Here is a 21,215-nt window from a genome sequence, read left to right on the forward strand (position 1 = left end):
ATTAGTGATAAAAAATGATTTTATTTATGAAAAGTAAATAACATGAAATGAATGATACTTGTGATTCAGTAATGAGGAATGGGTTGAGGTTCCAGAGATGCTCTGTTGTCTGAATCTATGATTTCCTAATGTCTTCTTCTCCAAACACGCATGGCTTCCTTCCATGGCAAGCTGTATGTTGGTGGATCACTGTTGTCTATGGCTACCATCCGTCCTCTCAGTGAAAATGGTCCAGGTACGGTTTCTGTACGGCTAATCAACTGTCGGATCTCTCGTCTCGAATGAAAAATACCAGGCACAGCTACCGCACGGCTAATCATCTGTTGGTTCTCACTTGTGTCGGAATAGGATTTCTCTATCCTTTTGTACACTGTCACTGCGCCCAACATTCGTGAGTTTGAAGCTCGTCACAGTCATCCCATCCCAGATCCTACTCGGAATACCACAGACAAGGTTTAGACTTTCCGGATCTCAGGAATGCTGCCAATTGGTTCTAGCCTCTACCACGAAGGTTCTAATCTCATGGATTCGAATGCTCTGTTGTCAGGAGAGGTAAGTCAAATCCGTGGATCAGAGACCCAAGAGATACGTACTCAAGCTGTCACCCAATGACTACGTTGAGCTCAGATAGAACGGGAGTGGTTGTCAAGCACGCGTTCATAAAGTTGAGAATGATGATGAGTGTCACGGATCATCGTATTCTTTATATTGAAGTACGAGTAAGTATCTTAGAACAGAATCAAGCGTGATAAAAAAGAAAACAATAGTAATTGCATTAATCCATTGAGACACAGCAGAGCTCCTCACCCCCACCTATGGGATTTAGAGACTCATGCTGTAGAAGATACAATATGAGATGTAAAATGTCATACATTTCCAAAATGAATCTCTAAAAGTAGTTTTTATACTAAACTAGTAACTTAGGTTTACAGAAAATGAGTAACTAAGTGCAGAGAGTGCAGAAATCCACTTCCGGAGCCCACTTGGTGTGTGCTTGGGCTGAGCATTGAGCTTTACACGTGCATAAGCCTTTTCTGGAGTTAAACGTCAGCTTGGATGCCAGTTTGGGTGTTTAACTCCAGTTCTGGTGCCAGTTCTGGCATTTTACACCAGAAAAGGGTCTCTGGCTGGCATTTAAACGCCAGGTTAGGCCATCAAATCTCGAGCAAAGTATGGACTATTATACATTTATGGAAAGCCCAAGATATCTAATTTCCAATGCAATTGAGAGCGCACCAATTGGGCTTCTGTAGCTCCATAAAATCCACTTCGAGTGCAGGAGGGTCAGAATCCAACAGCATCTGCAGTCCTTTCTCAGCCTCTGAATCAGATTTTTGCTCAGGTCCCTCAATTTCAGCCAGAAAATACCTGAAATTACAGAAAAATACACAAACTCATAGTAAACTCCAGAAATGTGATTTTTGCATAAAAACTAATAAAAATATAATAAAAAGTAACTAAAACATATTAAAAACTACCTAAAAATAATGCCAAAAAGCGTATAAATTATCCGCTCATCAATTACCCTTTTCTATTCATTTATTGTGTTTTTTCTTGATTCAAAGCCTAAATACTAGCTAAGAGGTCTTAAACAAGTGTTACGGAAGTTTACAAATTTGCCGGGAAAGTAAAATAGTTAAAAATAAGGTTTTAGGTGAAAATAGGGCTTGTAACGCAAAGGGTTGTGTGCGTACGCACGCACAAGAGGATATTCTCGGCCTGTGCGTATGCATGATGTGTGTACACACAACTTAAAACACCATTTTTGTTCTGTTCATACGCACAGAAGTGTGCGTGGGCACACATGACAGATTTCCAAATTTTCTGCAATATCACAAAAATAAGATTTTTGACCCTAACTTCCAACATCCATAACTTTATCTACAAAATTCCAATTTCACTCATCTTTATGCAGTTTTAAAGCTCTCTTAATTATCTTTAATTTAAACAAAAGTTCACTCAAACCAGGCTCCAAAGGCCAAGTTATACCCTGCCGAAGTTAGTTAAAAACCAGAATTTACCAATTTTGCTAAAACCTCAACGACACCAAATCTTTCAATTCAAAACCTAGTTACTCACAACCCAAATAATACCCAAAAAACACAAAAGTTCATACTAATCATTCCTCAACTCAACCATCAATAATATCCCAATTACACTATTCCACACCATCAAAATCATTATTCATCATCATCCAAAATCATCATAAACACTCATAGTCCTTCTCATTCCACAATAACAACACCATTAATCATCATTACTCATCAACAATATCAATAAACCCTCATCAACAACAATAAATCACAACACTTACAACTCATTCAACCTTCATCATATATCATATTTGCACATTCCAAAACTCTATATCATCATCACCACTATACAACTTATCTTCAAACATCAAATTCACATACAATTAAACATACACCCAAACATTCAATTTCTATCTTAGGGCCATTAGCCTAAGTTTCATGAAAAATTACATATTACATAAAGAAAACCGAAACCATACTTTGGCCGATTTTCAATATTCACAAATTCACCAAGTTGAGTCCTCAAACAAGCTCAACAATGCCTAGCCACCAAAGATCAACTCCAAGTGCTCCAATTTCTCAATTCAACTCCAACCAACAAGAATTTCAAAGCTAAACCATATAAATTACCAAAATTAAAACCTAGAGTTCACGAATTCAAAAAATCACAAGGGTATAGAGCTTTCTTATCTTATCCGATCCACTGTGAATTGGGACAAAATCCAACAATAATTCGCTATTAGATCTAAACAACCAAAATTACAACATCTACTCAAAAACCAAACGTAAAATTACATATTTTATTAGGGCAGGAACTGGAGCATGAGTTTTGATTTCTTACCAAATTTGTTTAGCTAGAATTGAAGATCTCATTGAGAGCTTCGTGTGGGCCATAAATGGCTTGTCAATCGGAGCTCTGTAGCTCAAGATATGATCAAATGAAGATGAGGGTGAATAGTGAAATCTCAATCTCTCTTTCTCTCTTCACTTCACCGCCCCTTTCTTCAAATTAGGGTGAAAATGAGCTTAAAGGGTGTTTATATAACTTGGGCTTGGACCCGGTTCAACCCATTAGCATTTTTGGCCTGTTTGTCCCACTTTGAACTAAAACCTTTAAGATTAATACCCGATTTTAAATTCTAAATATTTTTTTAAACTTTTCTATTGTTTTTATTATTCTTACACAGTATCGGACAGACTTAAGGCGGTACTGCCGGCTAATTTACTAGTACGCATTTTTACGCAATTTTTTGCAGAAAATTACATTTTTTCACTCAGAAAAATCTATTGAGTCCAAATATCATATTTAAAATTTCAAATTAACATTTTTAAATTTTAAACCTATTTTGGACAATTTAATCATTATTTTATTTTAATTAACTTTTTAATTAAAATTTGATTCTTACACGAATTGGACCGATTAAAGTACTATGTACATTGCCGTCAAGCTACAAATAGATGTCCATGGAGTCTCTGTGTTGCGTTCTGACAGAACCTCGGATACTGGTGAGTTCAAGTTTAATTGAGGCATACTTACTCATTTATGATTACTATATACTGACACTATAACAATTTTTAGCTATTGCAACATGTACTGCAAATAACACTTAAAAAATGTTGTCTAAACTAATTAAAGACAACACTTAATATTTGTTACATAAAAACAAAGCTGTTGCAACTCTTTCTTAACAACACACCATAAATGTTCTCTTTTGATTAATTAAAGTACACTTAAGAAGTGTTGCTTTTATAAATTAAACAAACAACATTTGTGATATTTATATATTACACTTTATAATTGTTGTTCTTACATTTTTAATAAGCTTCTTATTATAAATGTTGCCAAAATTCAATTAAAATTTTTCCTCTAAAATTTTGACTTTCTCTCCAAATATTTTTTTTGTAACTTAGTAAATAATATATATATTAGAAACAAAATTCCAAATTGTACTGAGTTCAAAACAAAATTGAAAATTCCAAGCCTTATTTTCAATTAGAAACCCTAACCCCAACCATTTCAAACCCTTCTGCGCGATTTACCCTTGTTTGTTCAATTTTCTCATCGTTGCTTGTGAAGTTGTGTTCCTCTCTACTCGCTTCGCCGCCGTGCTTGTCGCTGCTCGCGCGCCGTCGTGCTCATCGCTGCTCGCGCGCCGTCGTTCTCGTCGCTGCTCGCGCGCCGTCGTGCTCATCGCTGCTTGCGCGCCGTCGTGCTAATCGCTGCTTGCATCGCCGTTGTGCTTGTCACTACTCTCATCGCTGTCGTGTTCATCGCTGCCCTGCATTTCCTCATCGTTGCTTCTGAAGTTGTGTTCCTCTTTGCTCGAGTTGCTGTCGTGTTCCTCTCTGCTCGCGTTGCCGTCGTGCTCGTCGCTGCTCGCATCGCCGTTGTGTTCGTCGCTCTGGATTTAGAGCTTCTGAATTTTGCTCTGCTCGATTCTAATTTGCTCGCCTTCTTCTACTTGTGACGTTTTGCTTGGCCCCTGGCTGGGTGCTGATATGCTCTGCTCCCCCATGGTGCTCGTGCTCTTTCCATCACAGATAGGCTCCTTTCTTTACTCAGTTTTGTTATGGCTGAAGTTGATGAGAAATTCTGGTAATGAAAATTTTTCTTCTTTGATGAGAAATTACTGTTTAATTAATTATGATCGTATTAAATCACTGCAATGTTTAATTGTTATTGTGTATTCGATGGCCTGTGCTTTAATTACTAAATGATATCAATTTTAGGGCTTGGAATTTAATTATTGTTGGTGAAATCTCAATTTAGGAAACTTAACATTAGATTCATAGTTATTGTAGGTGTTGGAGTTGGCTAAGAAGGCTTCCGATTCAATCAATTTACTGCTAGGTTTTTCACAATGCTTCCAGTTACCTTCACTTTTTCTTTTTCTCTGCTTAATTGAACTTACTTCTTCAGGGAGGGGGAAGAGGTTGATAGATTCAGCAAAGTTTAAGAGAGTTTCTTAACAAGTTCTTCAACTCTCAGTATACTTGAATTCATGTTAGTGGTCAAAACTGTTATACTTAGAACTTTCATGAAAATAAATGTGAGCTTATTATTATTATTATTATTCTTTGATGCTGAAATGTGAGACTAATGTGTAATTAAACTAGCTTTTCTTATTGATTTTGATAATAGGTTGTGGTTAATAACCTGGACAATGCTCATGAGATGCTTGACACTGCAATCTCAACCGCACTAAAAGAAAGCAAACCTGTTTATATCAGCATCAAAGTATGATTCTCATCTTCTTTACTTAATTTTATTTTATTTTTCTTTACCACTGAATTGCATCTTCTTTATGTTTAAGAAGATTGTAATGATAACTAAAATATTTTCTTTTGATGAATTTCACAGATTGAGTAATCAAATGGAGTTGGAGGCAGCAATAGAGGCTGCAGCTGACTTCCATGGTAACATGAGTGTCTAAAAATACAAGTACTATGTGAGCAAATTTTTCTACTGCCAAGTAAGTTTAACTGTTCACAAGGTTACCAACAACTAAGTTGTATAAATGAAGCAATATACACAAATGATTAAAATAAAATGATTACTGAAAATAGCAATGCCAAGGAACACATTAAATCAGAATCACAAAAAATTATAAAAGATTGAGATGGTAGTGAAGTCTCCCAAAACAACCACATTGTCCTGAAATTGTTGTATGACTGTATGCAAATCAGTAAACTGTCGCAGTCTCATCTGGTCCTTTGTACTCAAATACACTCCAATTAGTCCCCAACTATATTTTTAACTGATAGACAATGAAACTATGAAAGGTTAATGAATTTGGTTAATTTATTTATTTTTCTTCCTTTTGATATAGGTTAGCAAGGGGATGAAATTTGTAAGAGGTGAAACTGCAGCGTTGAGCAGAGTATATGAATACTTTTGGAAGAAGGTAAGAAGTTATATCAAAGTATTAATGCAAATCTATGTTATGAAATTGTTGCTCCAACTCCAAACTGATATTTCATTAGGATAGTTCTTCTTGTTATGCATTTCATGTACAGAGAATTTATCAATAACTCTGCATGACCGGTCCAAGGGGTCAATGGAGACTATGGTCGATTTGAAAAATATGTGTCTTGTTACATTGGGTTATCTAACTCAATTGTGAGATTTCACATTTGTAGGATTTGCTAAAGGTATATAAAGATACCAGAAATGGAATGTTAGGACTTGATTACTCCACTAAGTTCTCACCATGGCTTGCATTTGGAAGCTTGTCTCCTCGTTTAATTGTCAACAAATTTGCTTTCATTATTAAAAATATTGGCATAAAAAATTATTTGCTTGTAACCATTAAAGATGCTGTTTGATATTTAAGTTAACTTGAACTTGGTAATGATTAAAAAGTGCAGTTGTGAATGCAATTGTGCCGCTTTTAAAATATGAATAAGCATATAGTTGAAATCTTGCTTATTTATGTAATTATTTGTTTTGACATCTCAAATTATTGCTTTGTTGAATAGTGGTATGCAAAATTGTTACTCTGAGGTTGTAAAATTTGTTGTTCGTTCTCTCCCTGGCAATGGCGCCAATAACTGGTGCACAATACCATGCTCCAAACATAACTTCACAACTTCGCACAACTAACCAGCAAGTGCACTGGGTCGTCCAAGTAATAAACCTTACGTGAGTAAGGGTCGATCCCACAGAGATTGTTGGTATGAAGCAAGCTATGGTCATCTTGTAAATCTCAGTCAGGCGGATATCAAATGGTTATGGAGTTTTCGAATAATAATAATAAATAAACAGAAAATAAAGATAGAAATACTTATGTAATTCATTGGTGAGAATTTCAGATAAGCGTATAGAGATGCTTTTGTTCCTCTGAACCTCTGCTTTCCTGCTGTCTTCATCCAACCAGTCCTACTCCTTTCCATGGCAAGCTTTTTGTAAGGGCATCACCGTTGTCAATGGCTACATCCCATCCTCTCTGTGAAAAAGGTCCAAATGCTCTGTCACGGCATGGCTAATCATCTGGAGGTTCTCGATCATACTGGAATAGGATTCACCCTCCTTTTGCGTCTGTCACTACGCCCAGCACTCACGAGTTTGAAGTTCGTCACAGCCATCCCTTCCCAGATCCTACTCAGAATACCACAGACAACGTTTAGACTTTCCAGTTCTCAGGAATGGCCATCCATGGGTTCTAACTTATACCACGAGGATTCTAATATCTCAGACTCGGTCCCCTGCATTAGATATCCAAGAGATATTCATTCTAGCTTGTTTGCATGTAGAACGGAAGTGTTTGTCAAATACGCGTTCATAAGTGAGAATGATGATGAGCGTCACATAATCATCACATTCATCATGTTCTTGGGTGCGAATGGATATCTTAGAAGCGGAATAAGTTGAATTGAATAGAAAAATAGTAGTACTTTGCATTAAATCATGAGGAACAGCAGAGCTCCACACCTTAATCTATGGAGTGCAGAAACTCTACCGTTGAAAATACATAAGTGATGAAGGTCCAGGCATGGCCGAATGGCCAGCCTCCAAACGTGATCAATATGATCCAAATATTGAACTAAAAATCATAAGATGTCTAATACAATAGTAAAAAGTCCTATTTATACTAAACTAGTTACTAGGGTTTACAAAAGTAAGTAATTGATGCATAAATCCACTTCCGGGGCCCACTTGGTGTGTGCTTGGGCTGAGCTTGAAGTTTACACGTGGAGAGGTCATTCTTGGAGTTGAACGCCAATTTGTAACGTGTTTCTGGCGTTCATCTCTGGTTCGTGACGTGTTTCTGGCGTTTAACTCCAGACTGCAGCGTAGAACTGGCGTTCAACGCCCTTTTGCGTCATCTAAATTCAGCCAAAGTATGCACTATTATATATTGCTGGAAAGCCCTGGATGTCTACTTTCCAACTCAATTGGAAGCGCGCCATTTTGAGTTCTGTAGCTCTAGAAAATCCACTTTGAGTGCAGGGAGGTCAGAATCCAACAGCATCAGCAGTCCTTCTTCAACCTCTGAATCTGATTTTTGCTCAAGTCCCTCAATTTCAGCCAGAAAATACCTGAAATCACAGAAAAACACACAAACTCATAGTAAAGTCCATAAATGTGAATTTAACATAAAAACTAATAAAAACATCCCTAAAAGTAGCTAGATCCTACTAAAAACATACTAAAAACAATGCCAAAAGGCGTATAAATTATCCACTCATCACAACACCAAACTTAAATTGTTGCTTGTCCCCAAGCAACTGAAAATCAAATAGGATAAAAAGAAGAGAATATACTATAAATTCCAAACTATCAATGAAACATAGCTCCAATCAGATGAGCGGGACTTGTAGCTTTTTGCCTCTTGAATAGTTTTGGCATCTCACTTTATCCATTGAAGTTTAGAATGATTGGCATCTATAGGAACTTAGAGTTCAGATAGTGTTATTGATTCTCCTAGTTCAGTATGTTGATTCTTGAACACAGCTACTTTATGAGTCTTGGTCGTAGCCCTAAGCACTTTGTTTTCCAGTATTACCACCGGATACATAAATGCCACAGACATATAATTGGGTGAACCTTTTCAGATTGTGACTCAGCTTTGCTAAAGTCCCCAATTAGAGGTGTCCAGGGTTCTTAAGCACACTCTTCTTTTGCTTTGGACCATGACTTTAACCGGTCAGTCTCAAGTTTTCACTTGACACCTTCACGCCACAAGCACATGGTTAGGGACAGCTTGGTTTAGTCGCTTAGGCCAGGATTTTATTCCGTTAGGCCCTCCTATCCACTGATGCTCAAAGCCTTGGGATCCTTTTTATTACCCTTGCCTTTTGGTTTTAAGGGCTATTGGCTTTTTGCTCTTGCCTTTTGGTTTTAAAAGCTTTTGGCTTTTTCTGCTTGCTTTTTCTTTTTCTATTTTTTTTTTGCCATTTTTTTTCGCAAGCTTTTGTATTCACTGCTTTTTCTTGCTTCAAGAATCATTTTTATGATTTTGTAGATTATCAAATAACATGTCTCCTTGTCATCATTCTTTCAAGAGCCAAAATATTTAACATTCATAAACAACAACTTCAAAAGACATATGCACTGTTCAAGCATACATTCAGAAAACAAAAAGTATTCTCACCACATCAATATAACTAAACTAAGTTCAAGGATAAATTCGAAACTCATGTACTTCTTGTTCTTTTGAATTAAAAATATTTTTCATTTAAGAGAGGTGATGGATTCATATTCACTACTTTAAGGCATAGACACTTAGACACTAATGATCATGTAATAAAGACACAAACATAGATAAACATTTAACAGAAGAAAATGAAAAATAAAAAATTTAAGAACAAGAAATGAGTCCACCTTAGTGATGGTGGCGTTTCCTTCTTAAGGAACCAATGATGTCCTTGAGCTCTTCTATGTCTCTTCCTTGTCTTTGTTGCTCCTCCCTCATTGCTCTTTGATCTTCTCTAATTTCATGAAGGATGATGGAGTGCTCTTGATGTTCCACCCTTAATTGTCCCATGTTGGAACTTAATTCTCCTAGGGAGGTGTTGATTTGCTCCCAAAAATTTTGTGGAGGAAAGTGCATCCCTTGAGGCATCTCAGGGATTTCTTGGTGATGAGCTTCTTCATGCGTCTCTTGAGATCCATGAATAGGCTCTCTTGTTTGCTCCATCCTTTTCTTAGTGATGGGCTTGTCCTCATCAATGAGGATATCTCCATCTATGTCAATCCCAGCCGAATTGCATAAATGGCAAACGAGGTGAGGAAAAGCTAACCTTGCCATAGTGGAGGACTTGTTAGCCACCATGTAGAGTTCTTGAGGTATAATCTCATGAACCTCCACCTCTTCTCCAATCATGATGTTATGGATCATGATGGCCCGGTCTATAGTAACTTCAGACCAGTTGCTAGTGGGAATGATTGAGCGTTGAATGAACTCCAACCATCCTCTAGCTACAGGCTTAAGGTTCAATCTTCTTAGTTGAACCGGTTTGCCTTTTGAGTCAATCTTCCATTGAGCTCCTCCCACACATATGTCCATGAGGACTTGGTCCAACCTTTGATCAAAGTTGACTCTCCTTATGTAGGGGCGTGCGTTCTCTTCCATCATTGGCAAGTTGAACGCCAACCTCACATTTTCCGGACTAAAATCTAAGTATTTCCCCCGAACCATGGTGAGATAATTCTTTGGGTTCGGGTTTTTACTTTGATCATGGGTCCTAGTGATCCATGCATTAGCATAGAACTCTTGAACCATTAGAATTCCGACTTGTTGGATGGGATTTGTTAGAACTTCCCAACCTCTTCTATGGATCTCATGTCGGATCTCCGGATATTTATTTTTCTTGAGTTTGAAAGGGACTTCGGGGATCACCTTCTTCTTGGCCACAACATCATAGAAGTGGTCTTGATGGGCTTTGGAGATGAATCTTTCCATCTCCCATGACTCGGAGGTGGAAGCTTTTGTCTTCCCTTTCCCTTTTCTAGAGGATTCTCCGGTCTTAGGTGCCATCAATGGTAATGGAAAAACAAAAAGCTTATGCTTTTACCACATCAAACTTAGAATATTGCTCGCCCTCGAGCAAGAGAAGAAAGAAAAGAAGAAGAAGAAGAAGAAATGGAAGAGAGGGAGAGAGGGTTGTGTTTCGGCCAAGAAGGGGATGAGAGGGTTTTGTTGTGAGAAAATGAAGAAGAATGGAGGGGTTTATATAGTGAAGGGAGAGGGGTTAGGTTCGGCCATTTAGGAGGGTTTGGGTGGGAAAGTGATTTTGAATTTTGAAGGTAGGTGGGGTTTATGAGGTAGGTTTATGGAGAAGAGTGGATGGATGTGAGTGGTGAAGGGGTAATTGGGAAGAGAGCTTGAGGTGATTGGTGAAGTATTTTGGGGAAGGGTGTTTATTGGGAAGAGAGGATGAACATTGAGAAGAGGGAAGAGTATGAGTGGAGGTAGGTGGGGATCCTGTGGGGTCCACAGATGCTGAGATGATCCTGTGGGGTCCACAGATCCTGAGGTGTCAAGGATTTGCATCCCTATACCTATTAGGCATGTAAAATGCCTTTGCATGCAATTCTGGCGTTTAAACGCCGAATTGATGCTTGTTTTGGGCGTTCAGCGCCCAGATGCAGCATGTTTCTGGCGTTCAACGCCAGTTCTATGCGTGTTTCTGGCGTTCAGCGCCAGCTTTCCTCAGTGTGCATTCCTGGCGTCTGAACACCAGGATGCTACTTGTTTTGGGCGTTCAATGCCAGATCCATGCTCTGTTCTGGCGTTGAACGCCAGCCAGATGCTCCTTATTGGCGTTTAAACGCCAGTAAGTCCTTCCTCCAGGGTGTGATTTTTCTTCTGCTGTTTTTGATTCTGTTTTTGATTTTTCTATTTATTTTGTGACTTCACATGATCATGAACCTAATAAAACATGAAAGAACAATAAAAATAAAATTAGAATTAGATAAATAAAAATTGGTTGCCTCCCAACAAGCGCTTCTTTAATGTCAATAGCTTGACAATGGGCTCTCATGGAGCCTCACAGATGTTCAGAGCATTGTTGATTTTATAGACTCCCAACCACCAAACTTAGAGTTTGGATATGGGAGTTCAACACCAAACTTAGAGTTTGGCTGAGGCCTCCTAACACCAAACTTAGAGTTTGACTGTGGGGCCTTAATTGACTCTGTACTGAGAGAAGCTTACTGTGCCTCTTTTCCATATTTACAGAAGGATGTCCTTGAGTTTTAAACACAAGGGAGTCCTCATTCAATTGAAGGACTAGTTCACCTCTGTCAACATCAATCACAGCTCTTGTTGTGGCTAGGAAGGGTCTTCCAAGGATGATGGATTCATCCTCATCCTTCCCAGTATCTAGGATTATGAAATCAGCAGGGATGTAAAGGCTTTCAACCTTTACTAATATGTCCTCTACTTGTCCATAAGCCTGTTTTCTGGAATTGTCTGCCATCTCTAATGAGATTTTAGCAGCTTGTACCTCAAAGATTCCCAGTTTCTCCATTATAGAGAGTGGCATGAGGTTTATTCCTGACCCCAGGTCACATAGAGCCTTCTCTAAGGTCATGGTGCCTATGGTACAAGGTATTAGGAACTTTCCAGGATCCTATTTCTTCTGAGACAATCTCAGTTGATCCAATGCATTTAGTTCATTGGTGAATAGGGGAGGTTCATTTCCCCAAGTCTCTTTACCAAATAAATTGGCATTCAGCTTCATGATTGCACCAAGGAACTTGGCAACTTGCTCTTCAGTAACATCTTCATTCTCTTCAGAAGAAGAATACTCTTCAGAGCTCATGAATGGCATAAGGATGTTCAATGGAATCTCTATGGTCTCTAGATGAGTCTCAGATTCCTTTGGTTCCTCAGAGGGAAACTCCTTGTTGATCACTGGACATCCCAGGAGGTCTTCCTCCTTGGCATTCACGTCCTCCCCTTCCTCCTTGGATTCGGCCATGATGGTTATATCAATGGCCTTGCACTCTCTTTTTGGATTCTTTTCTGTATTACTTGGGAGAGTACTAGGAGAAGTTTCAGTGATCTTCTTACTCAGCTGGCCCACTTGTGCCTCCAAATTTCTAATGGAGGACCTTGTTTCATTCATGAAACTCAGAGTGGCCTTAGATAGATCAGAGACTAAGTTTGCTAAATTAGAGGTATTCTGCTCAGAATTCTCTGTCTGTTGCTGAGTGGATGATGGAAAAGGTTTACTATTGTTAAACCTGTTTCTTCTACCATTAGTAAAGCCTTGTTGAGGCTTTTGCTGATCCTTCCATGAGAAATTTGGGTGATTTCTCCATGAGGGATTATAGGTGTTTCCATAAGGTTCACCCATATAATTTACCTCTGCTATTGTAGGGTTCTCAGGATCATAAGCTTCTTCTTCAGAAGATGGCTCTTAAGTACTGTTGGATGCAGCTTGCATTCCATTCAGACTCTGAGAAATCATATTGACCTGCCGAGTCAATAGTTTGTTCTGAGCCAATATGGCATTCAGAGTATCAATTTCAAGAACTCCCTTCTTCTGAGGCGTCCCATTACTCACAGGATTCCTCTCAGAAGTGTACATGAACTGGTTATTAGCAACCATGTCAATGAGTTCTTGAGCTTCTGCAAGCGTTTTCTTTAGGTGAATGGATCCACCTGCAGAAGTATCCAATGACATTTAACTAATTCAGACAGACCATCATAGAATATATCCAGGATGGTCCATTCTGAAAGCATGTCAGAAGGACACTTTTTGGTCAGTTCCTTGTATCTCTCCCAAGCTTCATAGAGGGATTCATCTTCTTTCTGTCTGAAGGTTTGAACATCCACTCTAAGCTTACTCAGCTTTTGAGGAGGAAAGAACTTGGCTAAGAAAGCCTTGACCAACTTATCCCAAGAGTTCAGGCTATCCTTAGGTTGAGAATCCAACCATATTCTAGCTCTGTCTCTCACAGCAAAAGGGAAAAGCATGAGCCTGTAGACTTCAGGATCTACTCCATTAGTCTTAACAGTATCACAGATCTGCAAAAATTCAGTTAAGAACTGAAAAGGATCTTCAGATGGAAGTCCATGGAACTTGCAGTTCTGCTATATCAGAGAAACTAATTGAGGTTTAAGCTCAAAATTGTTTGCTCCAATGGTAGGAATTGAGATGCTTTTTCCATGTAAATTGGAATTAGGTGCAGTAAAGTCACCAAGCATCCTCCCTGCATTATTATTATTTTCGGCTGCCATCTCCTCTTCCTGTTCGAAAATTCCTGTAAGGTTGTCTCTGGATTACTGTATTTTAACTTCTCTTAGTTTCCTTTTCAGAGTTCTTTCAGGTTCAGGATTTGCTTCAACAAGAATATTCTTGTCCTTGCTCCTGCTCATATGAAAAAGAAGGGAACAGAAAAATAATAATAGGGATCCTTTTTACCACAGTATAGAGGTTCCCTTGTTGTTAGTAGAAAAAGAAGGGGAATAAGAGTGAAGAAGAATGGATAATCCAAACACAAGGGTGAGGATAGGAGCAGTAATTTGAGATGAAGAGAAGTGTTAGTAAATGAATAAATAAATAGAATAAGATGAGAGAGAGAGGTTTTCGAAAATAATTTTTGAAAAGGAGTTAATGATTTTTGAAAATTAAAGGAAGAATAAAATTAAAATTAAAATTTAAAACAATTAGTTAATTAAAAAGAATTTTTGAAAAAGAGTGAGGTATTTTCGAAAATTAGAGAGGGATAGTTAGTTAGGTAGTTTTGAAAAAGATAAGAAACAAACAAAAAGTTAATTAGTTAGTTGAAACAAATTTTGAAAATCAAATTTTAAAAGATAAGAAGATAAGAATTTAGAAAAGATATTTGAAAAATCAAATTTTTGAAAAAGATATGATATGAAGAGATATGATTAAAAAGATATGATTTTGAAAAAGATAAGATAAAAAGATATTTTTGAAAAGATATGATTGAAATTAGTTTTGAAAAGGATTTGATTTTTAAAATCACAATTATGACTTGACCCACAAGAAATCACAAGATATGATTCTAGAACTTAAAGTTTGAATCTTTCTTAACAAGTAAGTAACAAACTTGAAATTTTTGAATCAAAACATTAATTGTTGATGATATTTTCGAAAATATGATGTAAAATTAAGAAAAATATTTTTGAAAAATATTTTTGAAATTTTCGAAAATAAATAAGAAAAATGAAAAAAGATTTAATTTTTGAAAAAGATAAGATTTTTAAATTGAAAATTTGATTTGACTCATAAGAAACAATTGAATTTTAAAAATTTTTGAAAAAGTCAATCCAAATTTTCGAAATTTATGAGAGAAAAAAGGAAAGATATTTTTTTGATTTTTGAATTTTTAATGATGAAAGAGAAAAACACAAAATTGACTCAATGCATGAAAATTTTGGATCAAAACATGTGATGAATGCAAGAACACTATGAATGTCAAGATGAACACCAAGAACACTTTGAATGTCAAGGTGAACATCAAGACTTATTTTTGAAAAATTTTCAAGAAAAGAAAACATGCAAGACACCAAACTTAGAAATTTTTCATGTATAGACACTATGAATGCAAGAATGCATATGAAAAACAAGAAAAGACACAAAAGAAAAAAATATGAAGATCAAACAAGAAGACTGGCCAAGAACAACTTGAAGATCATGAAGAACACTATGAATGCATGAATTTTTTCGAAAAATGCATAAATTTTTAGAAAAAAATGCAATTGACACCAAACTTGAAATTGACTCAAGACTCAAACAAGAAACACAAAATATTTTTTATTTTTATGATTTTATGATTTTTTTTTTGGGTTTTTCGAAAATTAATGTGAAAAAGAAAATAAGAATTCCAAAATCTTTAAGAAGAATTTCAGGAATCTTTCAATATTAGCCCAAAGCTCCAATCAAAGGGTTGGACATGGCTTAATAGCCAGTCAAGCTTTAGTATGTAACTCAGATATACTGCTCATTAGTTATCAAATTAACTTGCCTCTATGCTGATGGTCTGGAAGCCTTAGTCCAAAAGATTTTAGACATGGCTTTACAGCCAGCCAGGCTTCAACATGCTTCATGAAACTCTAGAATTCATTCTTAAAAATTCTGAAGAAAAAATATATAATTTTTTTTTTGAAAATATTTTTTTTTGGGAAAAACGAAAAAGAAGAAAATATTTTAAAAAAATTTTTGAAAACTTTTTGAAAATAAAATAAGAAGAAAATTACCCAATCTGAGCAACACGATGAACCGTCAGTTGTCCAAACTCGAACAATCCCCGGCAACGGCGCCAAAAACTTGGTATGCGAAATTGTTACTCTTAGGTTGTAAAATTTATTGTTCGTTCTCTCCCTGGAAATGGCGCCAATAACTGGTGCACAATACCATGGTCCAAACATAACTTCACAACTTCGCACAACTAACCAGCAAGTGCACTGGGTCGTCCAAGTAATAAACCTTACGTGAGTAAGGGTCGATCCCACAGAGATTGTTGGTATGAAGCAAGCTATGGTCATCTTGTAAATCTCAGTCAGGCGGATATCAAATGGTTATGGAGTTTTCGAATAATAATAATAAATAAACAGAAAATAAAGAGAGAAATACTTATGTAATTCATTGGTGAGAATTTCAGATAAGCGTATAGAGATGCTTTCGTTCCTCTGAACCTCTGCTTTCCTGCTGTCTTCATCCAACCAGTCCTACTCCTTTCCATGGCAAGCTTTCTGTAAGGGCATCACCGTTGTCAATGGCTACATCACATCCTCTCTGTGAAAAAGGTCCAAATGCTCTGTCACGGCATGGCTAATCATCTGGAGGTTCTCGATCATACTGGAATAGGATTCACCTTCCTTTTGCGTCTGTCACTACGCCCAGCACTCACGAGTTTGAAGTTCATCACAGCCATCCCTTCCCAGATCCTACTCGGAATACCACAGACAAGGTTTAGACTTTCCGGATCTCAGGAATGGCCATCCATGGGTTCAAACTTATACCACGAGGATTCTAATATCTCGGACTCGGTCCCCTATATTAGATATCCAAGAGATATTCATTCTAGCTTGTTTGCATGTAAAACGGAAGTGTTTGTCAGGCACGCGTTCATAAGTGAGAATGATGATGAGCGTCACATAATCATCACATTCATCATGTTCTTGGATGCGAATGGATATCTTAGAAGCGGAATAAGTTGAATTAAATAGAAAAACAGTAGTACTTTGCATTAAATCATGAGGAACAGCAGAGCTCCACACCTTAATCTATGGAGTGCAGAAACTCTACCGTTGAAAATACATAAGTGATGAAGGTCCAGGCATGGCCGAATGGCAGCCCCCAAACGTGATCAATATGATCCAAAGATTGAACTAAAAATCATAAGATGTCTAATACAATAGTAAAAAGTCCTATTTATACTAAACTAGTTACTAGGGTTTACAGAAGTAAGTAATTGATGTATAAATCCACTTCCGGGGCCCACTTGGTGTGTGCTTGGGCTGAGCTTGAAGTTTACACGTGGAGAGGTTATTCTTGGAGTTGAACGCCAGTTTGTAATGTGTTTCTAGCGTTCAACTCTGGTTCGTGACGTGTTTATGGCGTTTAACTCCAGACTGCAGCGTAGAACTGGCGTTCAACTCCCTTTTGCATCGTCTGAACGCAGCCAAAGTATGGACTATTATATATTGCTGAAAAGCCCTGGATGTCTATTTTCTAACGCAATTGGAAGCGCACCATTTTGAGTTCTGTAGCTCCAGAAAATCCACTTTGAGTGCAGGGAGGTCAGAATCCAACAGCATCAGCAGTCCTTCTTCAACCTCTGAATCTGATTTTTGCTCAAGTCCCTCAATTTCAGCCAGAAAATACCTGAAATCACAGAAAAATACACAAACTCATAGTAAAGTCCAGAAATGTGAATTTAACATAAAAACTAATAAAAATATCCCTAAAAGTAGCTAGATCCTACTAAAAAATACTAAAAACAATGCCAAAAAGCGTATAAATTATTCGCTCATCAAATAGCTGAAGAGCCAGGAGAATTATTCTTACATGGTGGTTATATCTACTAGTTCTTCTCCTTCCTATACAAGAGTTGATATCAGTATTTCTTTTGGGGGTTTTATGAAAAGCAGGTTTTACTTTCATGCTTTTTCTTCATCTAATTTTTTCACTTATTTTCCTATGCATATTTAGAAGTGGTCTAAATTATTAGAGTTAATTAGTGGGTTGAAGAACATGTCTCAGTTTATATAAGAACTCTTTTCATAAATATATTTAACAAAAATGTAGTGACACTGCCACCGAAAGAGGGTTTTGTCACTCATCCTTACAAGAGCTCAAGGTAACTAATAATAATAAATAGCATCCTTGTAATTTATATATGGAAGTTAGTTAATCAAGTAGTATTGGCTGCAAATTCAAAGAAATTAAAGCACTAACTATTTGAATTGCTGATACACGTGGCAGAGAAGTATGACAAAAAAGGCAAGAGGTATTGGGATGTCTTCGACAAGTACCAAAGGGACAAAGGTATAGGGTTGTTTGTTTATTATGTTTTATTTAGTTGATACTAGGTAAAATATTATTTTTTTTAATTAGAATTAGTTATAAGCATTTTTTCCATTGGTTTCATTATTTTCGGAATTATAAGCATTTCAGAGCCCAAGGGTACCTAGTTTGCACCACCATTGGTTTCATTGTTTTCGGAATTATAAACATTTCCATTCATGTCCATTCCTGTCATGGCTTGCAAGTGAGCCTTTTATTAAAATTTAATTGGAGGATTATATTGTGCGATTTCACATGGACATTTTTAGTGATAATGTTGCGTGAACAAATTAATGGTGATGACTAGTGAGTGTACTTGGCTGATAGTGATAGTCAACTAAAAATGCCTCCTAAGCCTACTTCTATCCATTTGAGAGTTGTGGAGATGCTAGTACAAGATGAAGACTTACTAAAAATGTCTCCTAAGCCTTACTTCTATCCATTTGATGAACCTGAAGACGAAGTTGGAGAAGATAATAGTTCAAGGCTATCCTCTAATATGTCCTCAGTTAGTGGTTCTAAAGAATAGAACTATTCTGTTTGGACTGTGATCTGATATAAATTTGCAAGATCTGCATCTAGAAGGAGTCTTTTAGATTTATTTATTGCTTTTATATCTATAGTATTTAATATCATAAAGAAATTTTTATTATAATTTTTCAGTTTTAATGATAAGTTGCTTATTTTTTGTTGTGTATTATTTGCAGATTTAGCATATAGGACAAGTCAAGCATGGATATAAAATATGCAAGTAGATTGACATCTTTTTGATAAATATTAATTACTATTTTGTTATGACAATTATTGTTAGATAAGAATTTTATTATTTTGTTGAGAATTATTGATAAATATGTATTTGAAATACTAATTGAACTTTTTAATATCTATTTTAATTAGAATTTTATAATTAGTTATTTTGTCTCTTTTATAATTTTTTTCTATTGTGCACAAATTTATTTATTAATTAAAATAATTACACATGTATGAACAAAAAAATTTATTGTAAATTTTATTTTTTTGTATTTTTATTACAAAATAATTTTTTTATCAAAAAGGAAACCCTTTTATTAATTGCATATTTTGAATATTAGACAACACTTGTATGGTTGCATATCCAAAAGAAAAAACAACACTTGTATAGGTTGCATATCCAAAAGAAAAGGAAATACTTTAAAGGGTTGCATATTCAAAACTAAAAGAAAACACTTCAAAGGATTGCAAATTCCAACTTATAAGAAACACGTAAAAGAGTTGCATTTTATTGCAAATAGGCAACTCTTTTTAGTAGTGACCAAAATACGAGAGAAGAGAATCTCAAACACACCTTTGAAGTGTTGTTGTTTTTCAACCGGTAAGTGTTGCTCTCAAAAGCGTTGCTTTTGAAATAAAAAAGTGTTGCCTTGATCTAAGGCAACGGCTGCATATGCAACGCTGCCCAAAAACGTTGCTTTAGGTTCAAAAGTGTTGCCATAGATCAAAAGCAACCTTTTGTCAGCCTTTAGGCAACACTTTTTAAATGTTGCCTCAACCTGAAAATGTTGTAGCGTGAGTAGTTTCCAACCATGGATGTTTTATTTCATTAGGGAGGTCCGAAGGGTTGGTGGAGTGCATACCTGTCTAGCACCAACCATCGACAGTTGGACAGCAGCCTCATCTGCAAGGTCATCCTGCCGTTGATACAGTCCAACCCATCCGTTAGCATCGCTGTCCTACAAGGTGCAATCCGGCAAAGCTATCACTTCAAACCCTCTTACAGAAAGGTCTGGATGGTGAGGCGAAAGGCAATTGCACAGATATATGGGGATTGGGAGGAGTCATACAATAACGTGCCAAAACTGCTACAGGCACTGCAAAATTGTTGTCCCGGAACTATTTGTGAGCTTAGGGTCATACCTTACTAAAATGGGCACCGTCTGGTCTGCGACTGTAGCATGTTCGACAAAGTATTTTGGGCTTCCTGTATTGAGGCTTTCAAGCATTGTAAGCTGTTTGTTTCTGTTGATTGTACGCATTTGTATGGCAGATACAGTGGAGTGTTGCTTATTGCAGTGGCACAAGATGGCAGCAGCAATATCCTCCCCAGCCTCATCTATCTCGTTTACAGCGTAAACGAGATAAGCTTGCACGTATCTCATTTACAATATAAATGAGATAAGGCTGGGAGACGGATTTCGGTAATAATGTAATTACATAAAAAATCCCTCAGATTTATGGTTTTTTTTATTTACAAATCTGAGGTAAGATTTGTGTTTGTGCTGAAAAGTTTTTTAAACGTGCTTTACGTGGAAAAAATTTTATTTTTACCTACAAATCTGAGTTCCATTTTTTTTTTTACCATAAATCGGACCTTAAATTTTGTATCCTAAATAAATCTGAGTCTCCGATTTGTGAAATTTAATTTAAAAATAAATTAATTTTCATATCTATAAGAAACACACCACTTCTCCATAATTGAAAATAACACATTTTGGATCTCCATAATTAAAAAAAAATATTCTCCACATATAAGTCATTTTTTGACATAAGTCCATACAAGTCTCTTTAACCTAATTCACCTCATGCGCCACTAATCTAACCAATTTTTCAATCAATGCACGAATAAGTGCCTTTTTCAAAAGGATTTCGTTTCCTTTTTCGAATTTTGTCAGCATTTTTGATCTTCCATCTCTGCATTCTCTGTGTTTTTCTTCCTTTGTTTTCTGCATTCTCTTTCTTCAGTTTTTGCAATTTTCTTTGTTCTCTACATTTGTTTTTGAAATCAAGCTTTTTGAAATCAATTTTGAACATTTATCTCGTTGTTGAAGATAATAAATGATTCAAGTTCAGATTGTCAATTTAACCAGAGCGAAGTGGATTATTGTTTTGAATCCAATGAAGTGGCTGAGATGTGGTTCGATTTTAGTTAATATTTTCGTTAGTAGTTTATGATTCTGTAGGTGAATAATATTGTTTTTATTTGTGAAAATTGTTGTTCATCGTTGATGGCTTGAATTGAATGTAATGTAAGAATTCTGATGAATCTATTCCATTTCACATTTCGGTGTATATCAGAATTATTTTGTTGTATTGTGGCAAATTTTCGGTGTATTTATAGGTTCATACTTTAAAAATAAACGAGGGTGAATTGTATTATTGTTTTGAATCAAATCAAGTAGTGAGGTGTGATTTGAATCTAGATAATGTGGTTTGTTA

The 21,215-nt window shown here is 36.4% G+C and overlaps 1 long non-coding RNA gene and 1 other non-coding gene across 2 annotated transcripts; both read left to right on the forward strand.

Annotated features, from left to right (window-relative positions):
* Positions 1-5,394: 5,394 nt before the first annotated feature.
* On the forward strand, positions 5,395-18,937 carry LOC112740339 (uncharacterized). Its single transcript, XR_003171095.3, has 4 exons — positions 5,395-5,506; positions 5,864-5,938; positions 17,499-17,608; positions 18,731-18,937. It is a non-coding gene; the product is annotated as an uncharacterized lncRNA (long non-coding RNA).
* On the forward strand, positions 13,223-13,330 carry LOC112746468 (small nucleolar RNA R71). Its single transcript, XR_003174350.1, has one exon. It is a non-coding gene; the product is annotated as a small nucleolar RNA R71 (small nucleolar RNA).
* Positions 18,938-21,215: the final 2,278 nt, after the last annotated feature.

This window comes from Arachis hypogaea, chromosome 14, assembly GCF_003086295.3.
Source record: "Arachis hypogaea cultivar Tifrunner chromosome 14, arahy.Tifrunner.gnm2.J5K5, whole genome shotgun sequence".
Lineage (NCBI taxonomy): Eukaryota > Viridiplantae > Streptophyta > Magnoliopsida > Fabales > Fabaceae > Arachis > Arachis hypogaea.